The 14,283-nt window shown below is 37.2% G+C and overlaps 1 protein-coding gene across 2 annotated transcripts in view; it reads right to left on the bottom strand.

The window, feature by feature from the left end:
* The window catches only part of LOC125227181, a 210,042-nt gene that overhangs the window by 114,903 nt on the left and 80,856 nt on the right, over positions 1 to 14,283 (bottom strand). The gene's annotated exons all lie outside the window — the stretch shown is intronic.

Genomic DNA, 14,283 nt, shown 5'->3' on the forward strand with positions numbered 1-14,283 from the left:
GACGTCGCCTAAATTTAGCAATTAGGGGGCGAGCCGATATGAGAGTATATTGATTAAGATAGGATACCGGAACCTAATCTGCCTATATATCTACGAAACGTGATTAAATACCGCACAGCGCTGTAGCGTGTCGCAGGGCGGATACTCGTACCGATGTTTATGACATAATCACTCTCCATCAATTTGCTCAAAGGGAGTGTTGTGAAATGTTCTTGATATTTGACACTTCATTGGTAAGTGCCGCGTTGGCTTTGCTCGTAAAAGTATCGTGTTAGGTTGTGAACATAAAGCAAAATATTACGGTCGTCGTCATGAATCGACGACAGGTTTTTTCAGTGATATTTACACATATTTAAAATTGCAAACGGGACTTAATCGCATGTGTCTTCGAATCGCGTATTATTGTCTGTTCCGAGACCACGGGGACAATGACGTCCTTAAAACGGCGGAGGTCAGTGTTAAAAACATAATATACGCGATTATGTCCCGTTTGCAATTTTAAATAGGTTTTTTAGTATTTTCTAATGCATTAATAAGACCCGGAGTAAATGAAACGTATAATCATCGCATTTTATAAATAGGTAACAAATATTTGAAATCCCAGTAAAATTTAATTCGAAAATTTCATTATGCGTTTGAGTCATTAAATTTTACACACAAATAGTTTTTACAACCAGGCATAAGATTAGAAAATGTTCTGAGCCAACCATAATTCGCCAAGGATAACCGTGGAAGTAGTTATAGAGTTACTTAAGTATTTACAATGCCATAAAGCCGGTGATATCAGAACGCCCTGACTCCACCAGCATTGGCTTCCGCCTGGCGTTGGGCCAACCTACTCCGGCAACTCCTATTCTACGCGACAAGCAAAAACTTTATGGCCTAAAAATCGTTGCATTTGTTATAATACAGCTAAACTTATGAATATGATTAAAGTTATTGCAGTGGGCAGAAGGAGAACTTTTGGGATAAACATATTCATACAATAATAAAAAAGACGCTTGACAAATTTGGATGAAATAATCAACAAAGGAGGCTATGCTATTATAAAGCTAAATAAACATAGGATATATTTGAACACTTTTCTTATTAACGTGTCATATAAGATACACTCTTCTTGTATTGAGTTTTAATTTTATTTAATCTATCAGGCACCATCGAAGCTTGAACGTGCAAGTTTATTTTTTTTTCCAGGAAAGAGCTAAAAATAAGTTTTATTCCAATAAAACAAGGGGAGAAATTGCGTGCCAGTGCAAATTATGAATTTTATGGCGAAGAACATGTGTCGTTTCATTGCAAAACTGTATCTACCTAGTAACATAAAGAAGCCCAAATGAGCCATAATGAAAGTCGAAATGGCAGGACAGAGTGTAACCGTGCCCACGCTTACGTGATTAGGCCGCTGTAAAAGAAAATTGGGGAGGAAATCCGACTCTAATAAACAGGCGATTGTAATAACAGAGTAAATTCGAAGGCGAGGCCGTGCCGTCGCTTCCTTATACCTTGCCAAAGCTGAATCGGAATCGAGAATTTTTCAAACACAAAATACCGAATAAATATAATTAACCTTGTTCAAAAAAATTATGCGAATAATCTTACTTTACATACACGTGTATCTTTTAATTTAATTTATTATAGTAGAAGTAAATATATTTGTGAATCATAATACCGACACCAAATAACTCATTCATATAATTATGTTGTTTTGTATATGATGCTTGCGGACATTCGCCCAATATTTAAACACATTTACACGTAACAAATTTTGTATGTTAACAAGTTTATTACTCGGCACAGGTACAGACATACACCTATAGTAGTTTGCGACAGGTAAAATATTAGTTATCACTTTACAAGGATTCGTATTGTATTATCTTTTATTTACCAATCAATACCGAGTTTAAATGGCAGAACCTAAGCCGTATTTGGAAATAAGGATTTGTTTAATCTGTGAGCAGATATCAACATGTGGTGACGTGTGAGCATGGCAGAACTTAAAGCGTATTTAGAAATACGCATGTCTCCTATCTGAGAGAAAATATCAAAATGTAGTGACGTGAGCATGGCAAAATCTTAAGTGTATTTAGAAACTAGCTTATGCCCGCGGCTTCGCTCGCGTTAGAAAGAGACAAAAAGTAGCCTATGTCACTCTCCATCTCTTCAACTATCTCCATTTAAAAAATCACGTCAATTCGTCGCTACGTTTTGCAGTGAAAGACGGACAAACAAACAGATACACATTAATTTGCAATCTTGCCCATTGCCCATTTATTCCACCCACCACATCAGCGGCTGAAATCCCGAAACCCGTCATGTGTAGCTGCCCAGAGACTCCAGGGCTTTGACATTCGTGAGACGTGGAAAGAAGAATGGACCGCTGCGGACTCATGTTCAGGAATCGTGGACCCCACACTCCAGCTCCCAGGGTTTGACCTTCCCCGAAAACTATGGTGCCGTCTTAACAGACTCAGAACGGGCCATGGTCGTTGCAATTATACCTTGCACAAGTGGGGATGGAAGGATTCAGCCTTGTGCGAATGCGGCGAGATCCAAACCATGGACCACATCATCGAACGCTGCCCTCTGCACTCATACACCGGGGCCAGAGAAGACCTACTGCAACTCACACCAGACGCTGCAGAGTGGCTCAATTGTCTAAATGTTGACCTATAGCATTTATATTTGTATTCTTTTTGACTGGTTTTATTGTATAAAACTTGTTATTTGCCTATTTTCATGCCATACGATTAAATAAATAAATAAACAGATACACACACTTTCCCATTTATAATATTAGTATGGATTACCATGCCTCCTATCTGAGAACGAATATCAAGATTTGAAAGCGTATTTAGAAATAAGCATGTCTCCTATCCGAGAGCAAATATCAAGATGTAAAGTGAACATGGCAGAATCTAAAGCGTGTTTAGAAATAAGCATGTCTCGTACCTGAGAGCAAATATCAAGATGTGGAGTGAGCAATCTAAAGCGTATTTAGAAATAAGCATGTCTCCTACCTGAGAGCAAATATCAAGATGTGAAGTGAGCATGGCAGAATCTAAAGCGTATTTAGAAATAAGCATGTCTCCTACCTGAGAGCAAATATCAAGATGTGAAGATTGTGAAGTGAGCATGGCAGAATCTAAAGCGTGTTTAGAAATAAGCATGTCTCCTACCTGAGAGCAAATATCAAGATGTGAAGTGAGCATGGTAGAATCTAAAGCGTGTTTAGAAATAAGCATGTCTCCTATCCGAGAGCAAATATCAAGATGTAGTGAAGTGTCGCGAGTCGGTGCGATCGCTCTTCAGCACGAGACCCCTCAGCGCCGAGAGGTTTCATCCTGCTTATCAGGACAATGGCGGCACGAGTCAATTGGGATTAGACGATCGATAATCTTCAATATCTCATTGTACCTATTTGTGATATGTGTTAATATAATTTATTATACATAACTATTAGGTACTTATTGATTTCAAATTAGAACTATCTCAAAATTGAAATAATAATAAGTAGATTAAAAGTTTTATTCGTATATTTAAAAAATATATATATTGATATAAAACAGGTAAAATTTTGTGTAATTGTTTTTTAATATATCTGGAGAGCAAGGATTTTTCTTTAATACTTATGGATTTTTCTTAAATAAAATAAAAGTATTTGTGTAAGAGGGCTCCCATTTCTGAATAGAAAAACTGCACTAAGTAAAATATACTCAAGTAATTCAAAATTGTACGAATCTACTATGTACCTATTGTTAAAAGTTTAAAACGCATGCCGACACCACATACATTATCTAACAAAGCCAATAATCTAGACACCATTATCAAGACCATTGAAATATCTAGTGAAGTGAACGCAAGGTGCATTCTCTGGCAGCCGATATCGATAATTCCCTGAGAACCGCTCGGCCAGCCCGGTCACGCACGGGCCTGCAAGCAAACAACTGATTGATTTATTTGCCTTACTTGCTCAAATACTGAACGGACTTTCTCACAAAATCGTAAGGCAAACTAAACGATGATAAGCGTGATTATTAAGTACACAATTTAATTTTTAAAACGTGCTGTTTGTTAAAAAAATGTCTAATTATTTATTTTGACATTTTATATCTACATTATATCATATATAATACCTACAATTTGAAGGTAAGTATATAATAACGAGTAAACGAAGCGTTTAATTTTCAAAAAATATTATATTTAATTAAAACAAAGAAGTTCTTTAATACTTATAATAGAAATGAAATATATGTTTTTTTGATTTTGTAATATTTACTCATGTCCTGTTGTTAATTAATTGTTCTAAACCAAGTCGTTTACCTATCAGTTACTGTAAAATTGAAAGTGTGTAAAATAAATCATTGATTACTATCGTCTTCGTCTCAATCCTCGATGACCCAGCAACGCCCCGATGTGTGAAAATGGTGCCAATCCTGACATGTCACCGACATCAGAAGGTGGGATCACATCGAGGCAAAGAGACATATCAAAATTGTACCGGAACGGAAGTACCGCCATATTGGCAATTTCTCGAAGCGCAAAATCAACAAATGCGCGCCCTTGACCTACTATCGACGGGTGACCTTTCCGGACTTGGAACCCGATAAACAAGAAACTAACGCCATGATATGGTGTGCTACCGCCGACGTGTGTATGGTCAACGCACCATTGGAGGGCGACCAGCTTGTCGTCGCCATCCGCAAGTTGCAGTGACTATGAAGCGATCAAGGAAAATGTTGTTTATGAGTGATAAGAATGGAAACGGTCATACTCGTTTTCATAACCGTGAGAAAAAAAAAGAGGAAGTACCCGCTAAAAAATGTGTCAACGTGTTTAAAGGAGCAGCGTCTACGTTCGCAAATTGTTTACACAGTATAGCAGTAATAACTCTACTTACAAACTTCACGCCGCGCAGTGCGTCGAAAAACTACCCTCGCACGCAGCGAGTACCTACATGCAAAACTGGGAAATATTGAGTTGGACAGTGGCGGTCGCGTGTGCGCGCTGTGTTAACGTGTGTGTGAAAATGACGTCAGTGCCGAGGACATTTCGTTACTGAAGTGTTTATGGGGGTATGGAGAACAGTTCTAAAAATCTGGAAATAATATTCTTCAGAATTCCTAGATATCCAGAAAAATGCCGACCGCGTCGTCCCTGCCGGAGATTTACTACTGAGTCGTCCTTACACTGTGTCGTTTACCGTAACGTGGGACCAGTTCCAGGAGCTGTTTATTGCGAGCTAATTCCTAACCTAGAAACGTGGTAGTAAGGTCACGTGTCTAACCTTGAAAGCAGGTGAGTGATGCATTCCATTATGTTATCTGGTGAATTGTGGATTCCTATTTGTGGAAATTTTGAGAGTACACTTGGTGAGAATGAAAACAATTATCTCTCTCAATCTCAATGAATCTCTTATTGAAAACGTAGTGATTATAAAATTCCAAAAATTGTAATTATTGTTTGTGTTAATGAAACAGCTTTTTATTCTGATTTTGTTAGTTCCAAGATCAGTATTCTATAATGTTTCGTAGTTTATAAAATTTGAAGTGATTGCCAGTATTAGAGTATTACCCCTAAATTTGTGATTTATCTCAAATTGTTCATTGAGTGAAAACAGAAGCTACGCATATGAAATTTTATGTTGCAGTGTGCTACAGTCAAGTCTACACAACGTGAGGTATCTAAAGTCGCGTGTACCATCACGCGAGTACCACAGACAATGCTCAATGAAATGTGATCTGGAGAATGAAAAAAAAGGGACAGTAATGGCCAGCTGTGATAAACCACGACGTGCTTCACTGCACCTACTGCAGCAGTGGCAACCGCTGCTTGGCGCCTTCGTGCTTGAACTGGTCTTCGTGAGGTCTTCATCTTTGGCTTCGATGTGTGCGTCGTAGCGACGAATGAGAATACGACCTTGGACACTGATACTTGAAGCTGGTGAGCAGTTTCCATTTTATTGGGATATTGTTGAGATATTTGTTCTGTTTAGATTGTGAATTCTAAACAGAATGAAACTCATGTGTTGCTAATGTATGTGTGCAATCGAAGAATGAAACTCGTCGTTTTCATGGTTAACGTAATTTTTGTTTTGTACCATATTGCTATGGGTTGCTTTGGCTCAGACTGTATACACCATTACAATCATTCGTAAACGTAGGAGTAAAATTCGGATCTATTTTTCCGTTTCCATGCGGCCACGACTGTGGGTGGCGTGCGTTTGATTTGGTGGTGTAATCGGTCGATGTTGGATACCGTATGGAGGTAGTCCATATTCATGTGATGAACACCGGGTAGAGGTTGTTCATATGTCGCCGTGTGTCAAGTTGCCGAATGGATGCAACTGTTAGAGCACTGTAACTCATTACCTTGATTCTGATTTAGTGACATTTTGATCAGTGAGATCAACACGTTGAGTTTCATTCTACTATTGTTGACTTATTTTGGTACCTACATACAATTTTGAAAAGGTTTTTTTGTCCTTAACTAAAATGATAGGACAAAATATAAAACTGGTAAAGTTGACTTTTTGGTCATGTTTTTAGTTAGTTTCATAATAAAGAAAAAGTGAAAGGCTTTTTTTTGATCTTACAATTTTAGTTGCGGATTAGAGTCGTTGTTTTGCGAACCGTGAATTTTAGGTAGTTCTGTGACTGCAAACAAATAGGTTAACATTTAATGGGCTCACGATAAATTGAGGAAAATGCCAGATAGCCACGTACCATTTGATGATTTAGATGTAAAGGTAGCGAGTGTAATATGGATAATAAGGATCTCAGTTCGGCTGGTCAGACCGTACGTACCAGAGGCTTCAGCGTAGTCGTAGCCCGTTAGAAATCGGCATCTGCTGTGCGCAGTCCGTGGGTACGCGATGCGCGGGAACTCTGGCAGAGGTCGGGTCTTGCAGAGACCGTAGAGTCACAGGGTTGACTCGGCGATCCCGTGGGGATGCGCGTTGTGTGTGGTTATGGTATAACCAATTGGGCCACGAATGAGATACTTGTTTCGATTTTATGAAATTTAATGTTTTGAAGATTTGATTGTGAAGAATAGCTAAACTGGTACTTGGTTATTTTGGCATTGCGTAGTGTGTAAATGCCATCTTAAAGTTTTTAATGTCAATCATTTTACTTTGAATTACCGAGTTTCTTTGAGATTTTGTTTTACAAAAAAAAAAAAAAAATGAAGAGAGAAACCAGACTAAGCTAGATCCTAAGTACAAGGGTCCATTTCGGGTTACAGAGATATTAGATGGCGATCGCTATAATATGATCGATTAAGATAGATGCGGGGGATCAGAGCTTACCTGACGAAATTGAAGTTGATTTAGATGTTGGTTCAGATCAGTGTACATCTGATGAAGATTAAGTTTACATGGTGATGTGACCGTACCAGAGGTTGATGTGTAGCCGTAGCTCGGTAGAAATCGGTATCTGTTTACAGTCCGTGAGTACGCGGTATTGCCATCAACCCTGGCGGAGGTCGGGTTTCGGGTGAAACCATGAGTCCGAGGAAGAACTCGGCTGTCCATGAGGGACATTGAGTGCAACTGTTGCCCGGCTATGTGTAGCCGTGCGGTCCATGAGGGACGCGCATTGAGTGCAACTGTTAGTTGCCCGGCTATGTGTAGCCGTGCGGTCCATGAGGGACGCGCATTGAGTGCAACTGTTAGTTGCCCGGCTATGTGTAGCCGTGTCACATGTGAAACTTAATCGTAGTTTTGAGTCGGATAGCGAGTCCGCATTTGAAGTTGTTAGTAATCAGTGAAGCTCTGAGACCTAAATTGTGATGAACAATTATATCTAGTGGATTAGATATGTGATAAATGTCGTTATGACGTTTTGTATATTGATTGAGTAGTATTCATCGCGAAATGTTATTGATTTTGTGGATTTATAACAATTAATGAAGTTTCATTTAATTTATGACCTCTGTGGGTCAGGAGTGACCGAGCAATATGATCCTGTGCGCAAAATTTGTTACAGGTTAACACACAGGGACGTGTGTCGCGCAGGATAGCCGTGTCGGGAAGTCATCAGTACGGGACATCAATTGATTACCTACGAAACGCAAGCGCAGCGTTGGCGCGCTTCTACTGAGTCTGACCTGACGTACCTGCACGACCAGTGGTAGGGTTCAGGTATAAAACCAGTGTCGCCTGACCGGCAACGGTCATTATGATTTTGTAATTACTTGGTTACTGGTCACTGGTGCGTGCAGACGTATCAGGACAGGAACAGTATCACGTTTCGTATCATGTCCTGTTGTTAATTAATTGTTCTAAACCAAGTCGTTTACCTATCAGTTACTGTAAAATTGAAAGTGTGTAAAATAAATCATTGATTACTATCGTCTTCGTCTCAATCCTCGATGACCCAGCAACGCCCCGATGTGTGAAAATGGTGCCAATCCTGACATGTCACCGACACTCTTATTTTTACCTGATAAACGTTGTAAGTACGACTGTTACGACTAAGTACGAAACGTCGGGATGAATTGTAAATTCATTATACGCGATTTAAACCGTTTCCATAGTTTTATTTCATACGACTGTTAAGTTCTAATATATACGTACACGACATAACTAAAGGATACCTATTTGTTTAGAAACATTTTATTAACCCAGCTCTACACGAAAGTAGGCTTCAAGTTCCTTAATTTAATGTATAAATTAATTTAATGTAATGTGTAACCGACTGGAAAAGAAGCGTAATTGACAAATGCGAGCAAAATATAATTTATTCGCAACCGTGTGGCTGGAAATAGGTCGGACATGTCAGTTTTTATTTGCCTCTGTGCCGATGCACATCGATAAAAACAGGGCGAGTAAATTCACTAGCGTGGCACTTCGAAGTACCTAAACACTCACTATTAGGTACACTTTTTTTAACAGTTCCGTCCGTTATTGAACACGTTTTTAATAAAACATCGAATATTTTATAGAAATGTTAAAATGTCTTATTTCGTCAGTTTTATTGCCACTATTTATCATCCAAAACGACGCTAAAATGTAATCAGATTTTTCTTTATTGTTTTTAATTGGATAAGAGGCATATTTCAAGTATGTATTTATCTGTTTTAAATCTTGATAAATATTTTGTAATTAATCGAATTAGTTAATAACGACCATCGTTACATTAGCGGTGACTTCCATACGGTCAACAGCGGCATCACAGTATAAAGAGTACTATCGTAACTGCCGGCACACCACACTTCACTGACGATTTGTGTACATTATTATCAGTACAAAAAAGGTAGCTAATGGACTGTTAAGTGTTTGCTTTCGGACATAGCCATTACAATTTCGTATTATGCAAGTCGCAATTTTTGGTAGGCATTAAAATTGTATTTGTTTGTTAAAACTAGCGTACAAAAGATATCACCCCGGCAAAATCGTTACAGTAATTTATACATATAAATTTAATTAAGTAGGTATGTACGTACATTTGAAGTTTTTGCTAGATAAATTAATAGTATGAAAGGCGCAGACTTAGCTCATAAGACCGCTCCTAGCGGATGGCACAGTGTTTATAAAGTTAAATGCTCCCTTGAGTTTATGACAGATTGTTAAGTTAGTTGCAAACAAGTCTGCACTAGGCACTTCAGACTTGCGCTTGAACTTAGTAATTATTTTGTCACTTTACACATAATATATCCCTTTGCACAGCCATTATCACGAGAACTATGGATTTTATGTCTATCGGTCGTATAAATATGTCACAGCAATATGATACCGAACTTTCAGTATCACAAGTGATGTTTTTGTTAAAAAAAATGTCAATTCAGACATGTATATTGTATTTAAAATGATATAATGTATTTAAAAAGGCGTCATACGTTAAGCTTGTCATTTTAAACGTTTTTGTACAAGTTATTGTGTGGGAATGTGTAAATTTGGTATTAGACGGTTGACAGTACACAAATGGAGTGCACATAACCTGTGACGTCATCGCCCGGACGCAGCTGGGCCCATGACGCCAACATTTAACAAGTGTCCGATTCAGAAAACCAATATTACTATAATCTATACCAAGTGTTCGTAATCGGGGTTCACGTTTGAAATGGTTAAGGTTTATCAAAACTCATGTAGGTGTTGGCAATAACAGCGCTGTGCCTGGGAAAGCGCCGCCCTCGGCCGCTGTCGTCCCGTGACGGTTATGAACTTGGCTTACTTTTTATTCTATTGGTAGGAAGCGCTTTTAGCAAACACTAGGGTTCTAAACAGGAATGATATAGAAGTATAATGAGACTTGTTGCTTATCTTTCCCTGTTAGGATAACAAGCGATTCTATGGTTTTCCAATCATCGCAGACGAAGGTGCTGAATATTGACGAAAAGTTTACACCATGGTACCTAACGAATAATCCGACGAATAACGAGCATTGTAGAGGTGTATTTTTGACCGCATTGAAATAATAAAATGTAAAACAAAGTTTTCTGAAATCGGTCTTGTTTTAGAGGCAAAATGATTCTTGTAAAAAAAAGTTTGTGTAGGTTAGTAAATAACAATAACATATAGTTTGCTAGCCTATAGTTTATAAAGAAAAGAGCGTCAAAAGGACATAATATACGAATATAAGAGAACAAATACATTCTACGACTCTTATCTTACCACACAGACACTATTAACAAGGTTTATGGTGGTATTACGGGGTTAGTGCTGGGCATACTTTTCAATTGAACATATTACGAAATAGGAGGGTGATTGCTATAGTTCTTTATATAGTATAAGGATAAGCACTTAGCAATAAAGGTCTTCTATTGCCATGTTTATTTTAGATAAATATGGAGTCAGCCAATAAAATAACAATCTCCCAACTTTCCTTATGTTAAACGGGTCATTATTTCAAGGGGTTCTAAAAATGTTCAAAAACAAAAATGCTCTTTTTGATTAGTTTTTTGTTTATTATGGATGTAGTCAGATATACAAATCAAAGTTTTAATGGTGTTAGAGATCAAAATTAATTATTTATGTAAAAAAAAACTCAAAAAACTATATTTGGTGGTAACGAAAGTGACCATGATGACCACGAAAAATAACACTTAATCAGATTTTAAGCCTTTTACATATATAATAGAAATTACAGTTATAACATGATTTAGGAACCATCGATTGCAATCAGTCAGGTAGCAATGAACTTGACATAAACATTGCACGCTCATTAAAAAAAATAAAAATAACTTGCTCACGAAAGTGACGAATTCAAACCATCACTTTAGTTACCCAACTTAGTCTACGCCTTAACGTCTGAATTTAATCATTGTCATTGAATCAAATATCGTTTTAAATGTGATACCAACTATTTTTAGATCGGTGTGGTATGTATGTTGTACACTTTCATATCAAACATCCAGACTTTCAGTTGAATTGTCACTTAGATGATTTTCGAATAAGGTTTTTCCGAGTAAACGTTTTCCTGTGATTGCGTTGTTCACGAACTTTACGGTGTATTTGTTTAATAAGCTTATTTTTTGCTATCGTCTCTTTTTGCCAGCAGATATCTATAGATATCGATGTCTTCTAAATAAAACTTAACTATGTCTTCTCTAATCTAAGTTTACTAATCGATTTCTTTTTTCCCTGGGAATCTTGTTTTGATCTTCATATTATTTCCTTTTCAAGCTTTTCTTTGCTCTTGTAAATTGTTTTTTGTTTTTTTTTCTCTTATCTGTCATTTAAATTTGCCAATCTAGTGTCTAATATTTGCACCTTTCTTCTTAAATAATCGACATAATCGTGTTTTAATTTTCTGCGATTTCTGAGAGTCGCTTTTTTACCCGCAGACGCGCGCGAAGGGGACGGGTTATGTTCTGATATTTCACTTGAAGGTGGCGTTTCTTCTCTAATGATTCTTTTAGTATATTTTGTTTGTTGTGCTTTATTCTATCCCTGTAACGTTTAGCTCTATCCCTCCAGTTTTTTTGCGTAGCTTTGTTCACGAGAAGTAATTAACTTCTCGTGAACTCAGCTATGGTATTTAAACGGTATTTTTTTTTAATAATAATCCATTTTCTTTTCTTATTTAATATCTTTCTCTAGCTTACTACCTTACTTCTGCTATGAATGACATTGGCACCCGTTTAAATTTTTTCAGACATTTTGGCATAATTGAACTGTAAAACTTATTTTATAAATTAAATCACCAAAATACTAATATTTACCACTTCGTACTATTTCTACATATAGGTGTCACACATGTCAAAGTATTATAAGCATATATCTTACAAAGAACTTTAATTTAATAATTAAATTTAACAAATTAATCTCCCGATGCATCATTTTCGTGGTCAAAAGTCACTTTCGTGTCTGACCACGAAAGTGACTTTTGACCACGAAAGTGACGGATCACGAAAGTGACGACCACGAAAGTGACGATAGTCTGCTTTAACGGATTTATACTGAATAGTTTTTAAGTTATAACGGAATTACTTAGTCGACGTGTAAATTAACCCCAGAAAGCATGAATTAAGCATATTAATATAATTTAATAATTAAACACTTACCTAAACTTAAGTCAACAAAAGTGACGCACGATCTTTGACACAGACTTGACAAGATACAATATTATTTTATTACTCATAAATGATGTCCGTCATCGGTGTCCAAATATTTACCAAACTTTTAACGCAGAGTATCGGTGTTGCTAATATTTAAAAAACGTATAAATACTTCGATGTGACCTTTCTTTTTGCCAAAAATATTACTAAATATGAGTGACCACGAAAGTGATGATGGTTTTAGGAACAAATTAAATCATGTCAATATTGATATTCATCATTGCTGTATTTTTTGTGCTTTTGTTTTATATATAGCCAACATACTTACACGTAAGTATATACAGTTAACATTGCGTTTTTGCTAAATATGTATTTTTAACAGTAGTGAGCAGTAGACGATGTCTCATCCGAACTGACCACGTAGCGTGATGTTTATTACGTAAATCGGCAATTTCAGAAAAATATTTTACAATATCCTAAAAAACATTATTGGACGATAATAGTATTAACACAATAAACACGTAAAGTTAATAAAATATAATTTACTACGTATACTTTTCTGTACATAAAGTTTGAACACAGTTTCATGCATTGAAATAATGACCCAAACATGAATTCAGTGCTTTCACAAATATTGGCAACGATTATAGTATTTGTGCTTTATCCTCAAGCCGGATATTGATAAATTCCGTGTGAAGGCTTCAGTCAGCGCGGTGGCGTTAAGCCGCCGTGAGCCTCCGCACTGACAAGAGGCTTGCGGGCCCGGCCTGTCGAGAGTGCTGAGGAAATAGAAACGTTCGATGAGAACACTTGCGATATCCGCGCGCACGTTGCCGGCCAAATAGGTTACGATCTCGGGGACGGATCACATTCCACTACAATCTTAACATCGGGGGTCTCAGCCAAAATGACAATCGTTGATTGAAAACGCCATTGAAACATAAACCTTTTCCATCCATAATACAATTAAACGACGGCATACGCGCCAACAAAATTTCTGGAAAACCTTATGTGTTGACTTTTCGTAGCAACGTTTTCGTAGTTTGTTGTTTGTTAGTACGGTTGTCATCTTAGCTAATAGGCGTCCGTGAGATCTCATCAGACGATTACGAAACCCAATGTAAATCAATTCACGACATATTGGTAAATAGAAACTGCATATTTACGTTTACGTAGGTACGTATAAAGTCACAAAAACGAATAGAAAACGAGAAAGCTATAATTTTACATTTATGTTATGATTAGTCACTTCTGAACAAGCGAAATTCAGCGAAACCAATTTACAAAAAGCAATATCACACTGTTATAATCGAATGCTGAGAAATTTGTCAATCGAAGATACACGAGTAAATTTAATAATGTTCCCATTTTAGACGACGCCGAATGGCTTAAAGGGGAGTCGTACGAGCAGATAGATGTTAAGTGAGCGTGTGTAAGTAATGGTTCATTGTTTTTGCGGTAAATGGCCGGAGATTACCTCAAATTGACGTCTCTGTGTTAGTAAAGTGAAAGGAAGTATTCAGTTGTAGATAATGGATTGAGTTGTTTTGTTCTGTAACAATGCTTCAATTTCTAATACCGTGTTGTCCGATAAATATGCTACATTTGGTCCAAACTATCTGTTCCTATTTAGATAACCAAGTAGAAGTTTGACGTAGGTAATATGTCGTCGCTTTCGCTTGATTTTATTACCCATCGAGTTAACTGATTGTCGTGCTCATCCGTGAATAGTTTTTGCGCGTCAGTGAGGGGTCGAGTCAAGGTCAGCTTCAGCAAACAAGGGGG

Source organism: Leguminivora glycinivorella, chromosome 6, assembly GCF_023078275.1.
Source record: "Leguminivora glycinivorella isolate SPB_JAAS2020 chromosome 6, LegGlyc_1.1, whole genome shotgun sequence".
Lineage (NCBI taxonomy): Eukaryota > Metazoa > Arthropoda > Insecta > Lepidoptera > Tortricidae > Leguminivora > Leguminivora glycinivorella.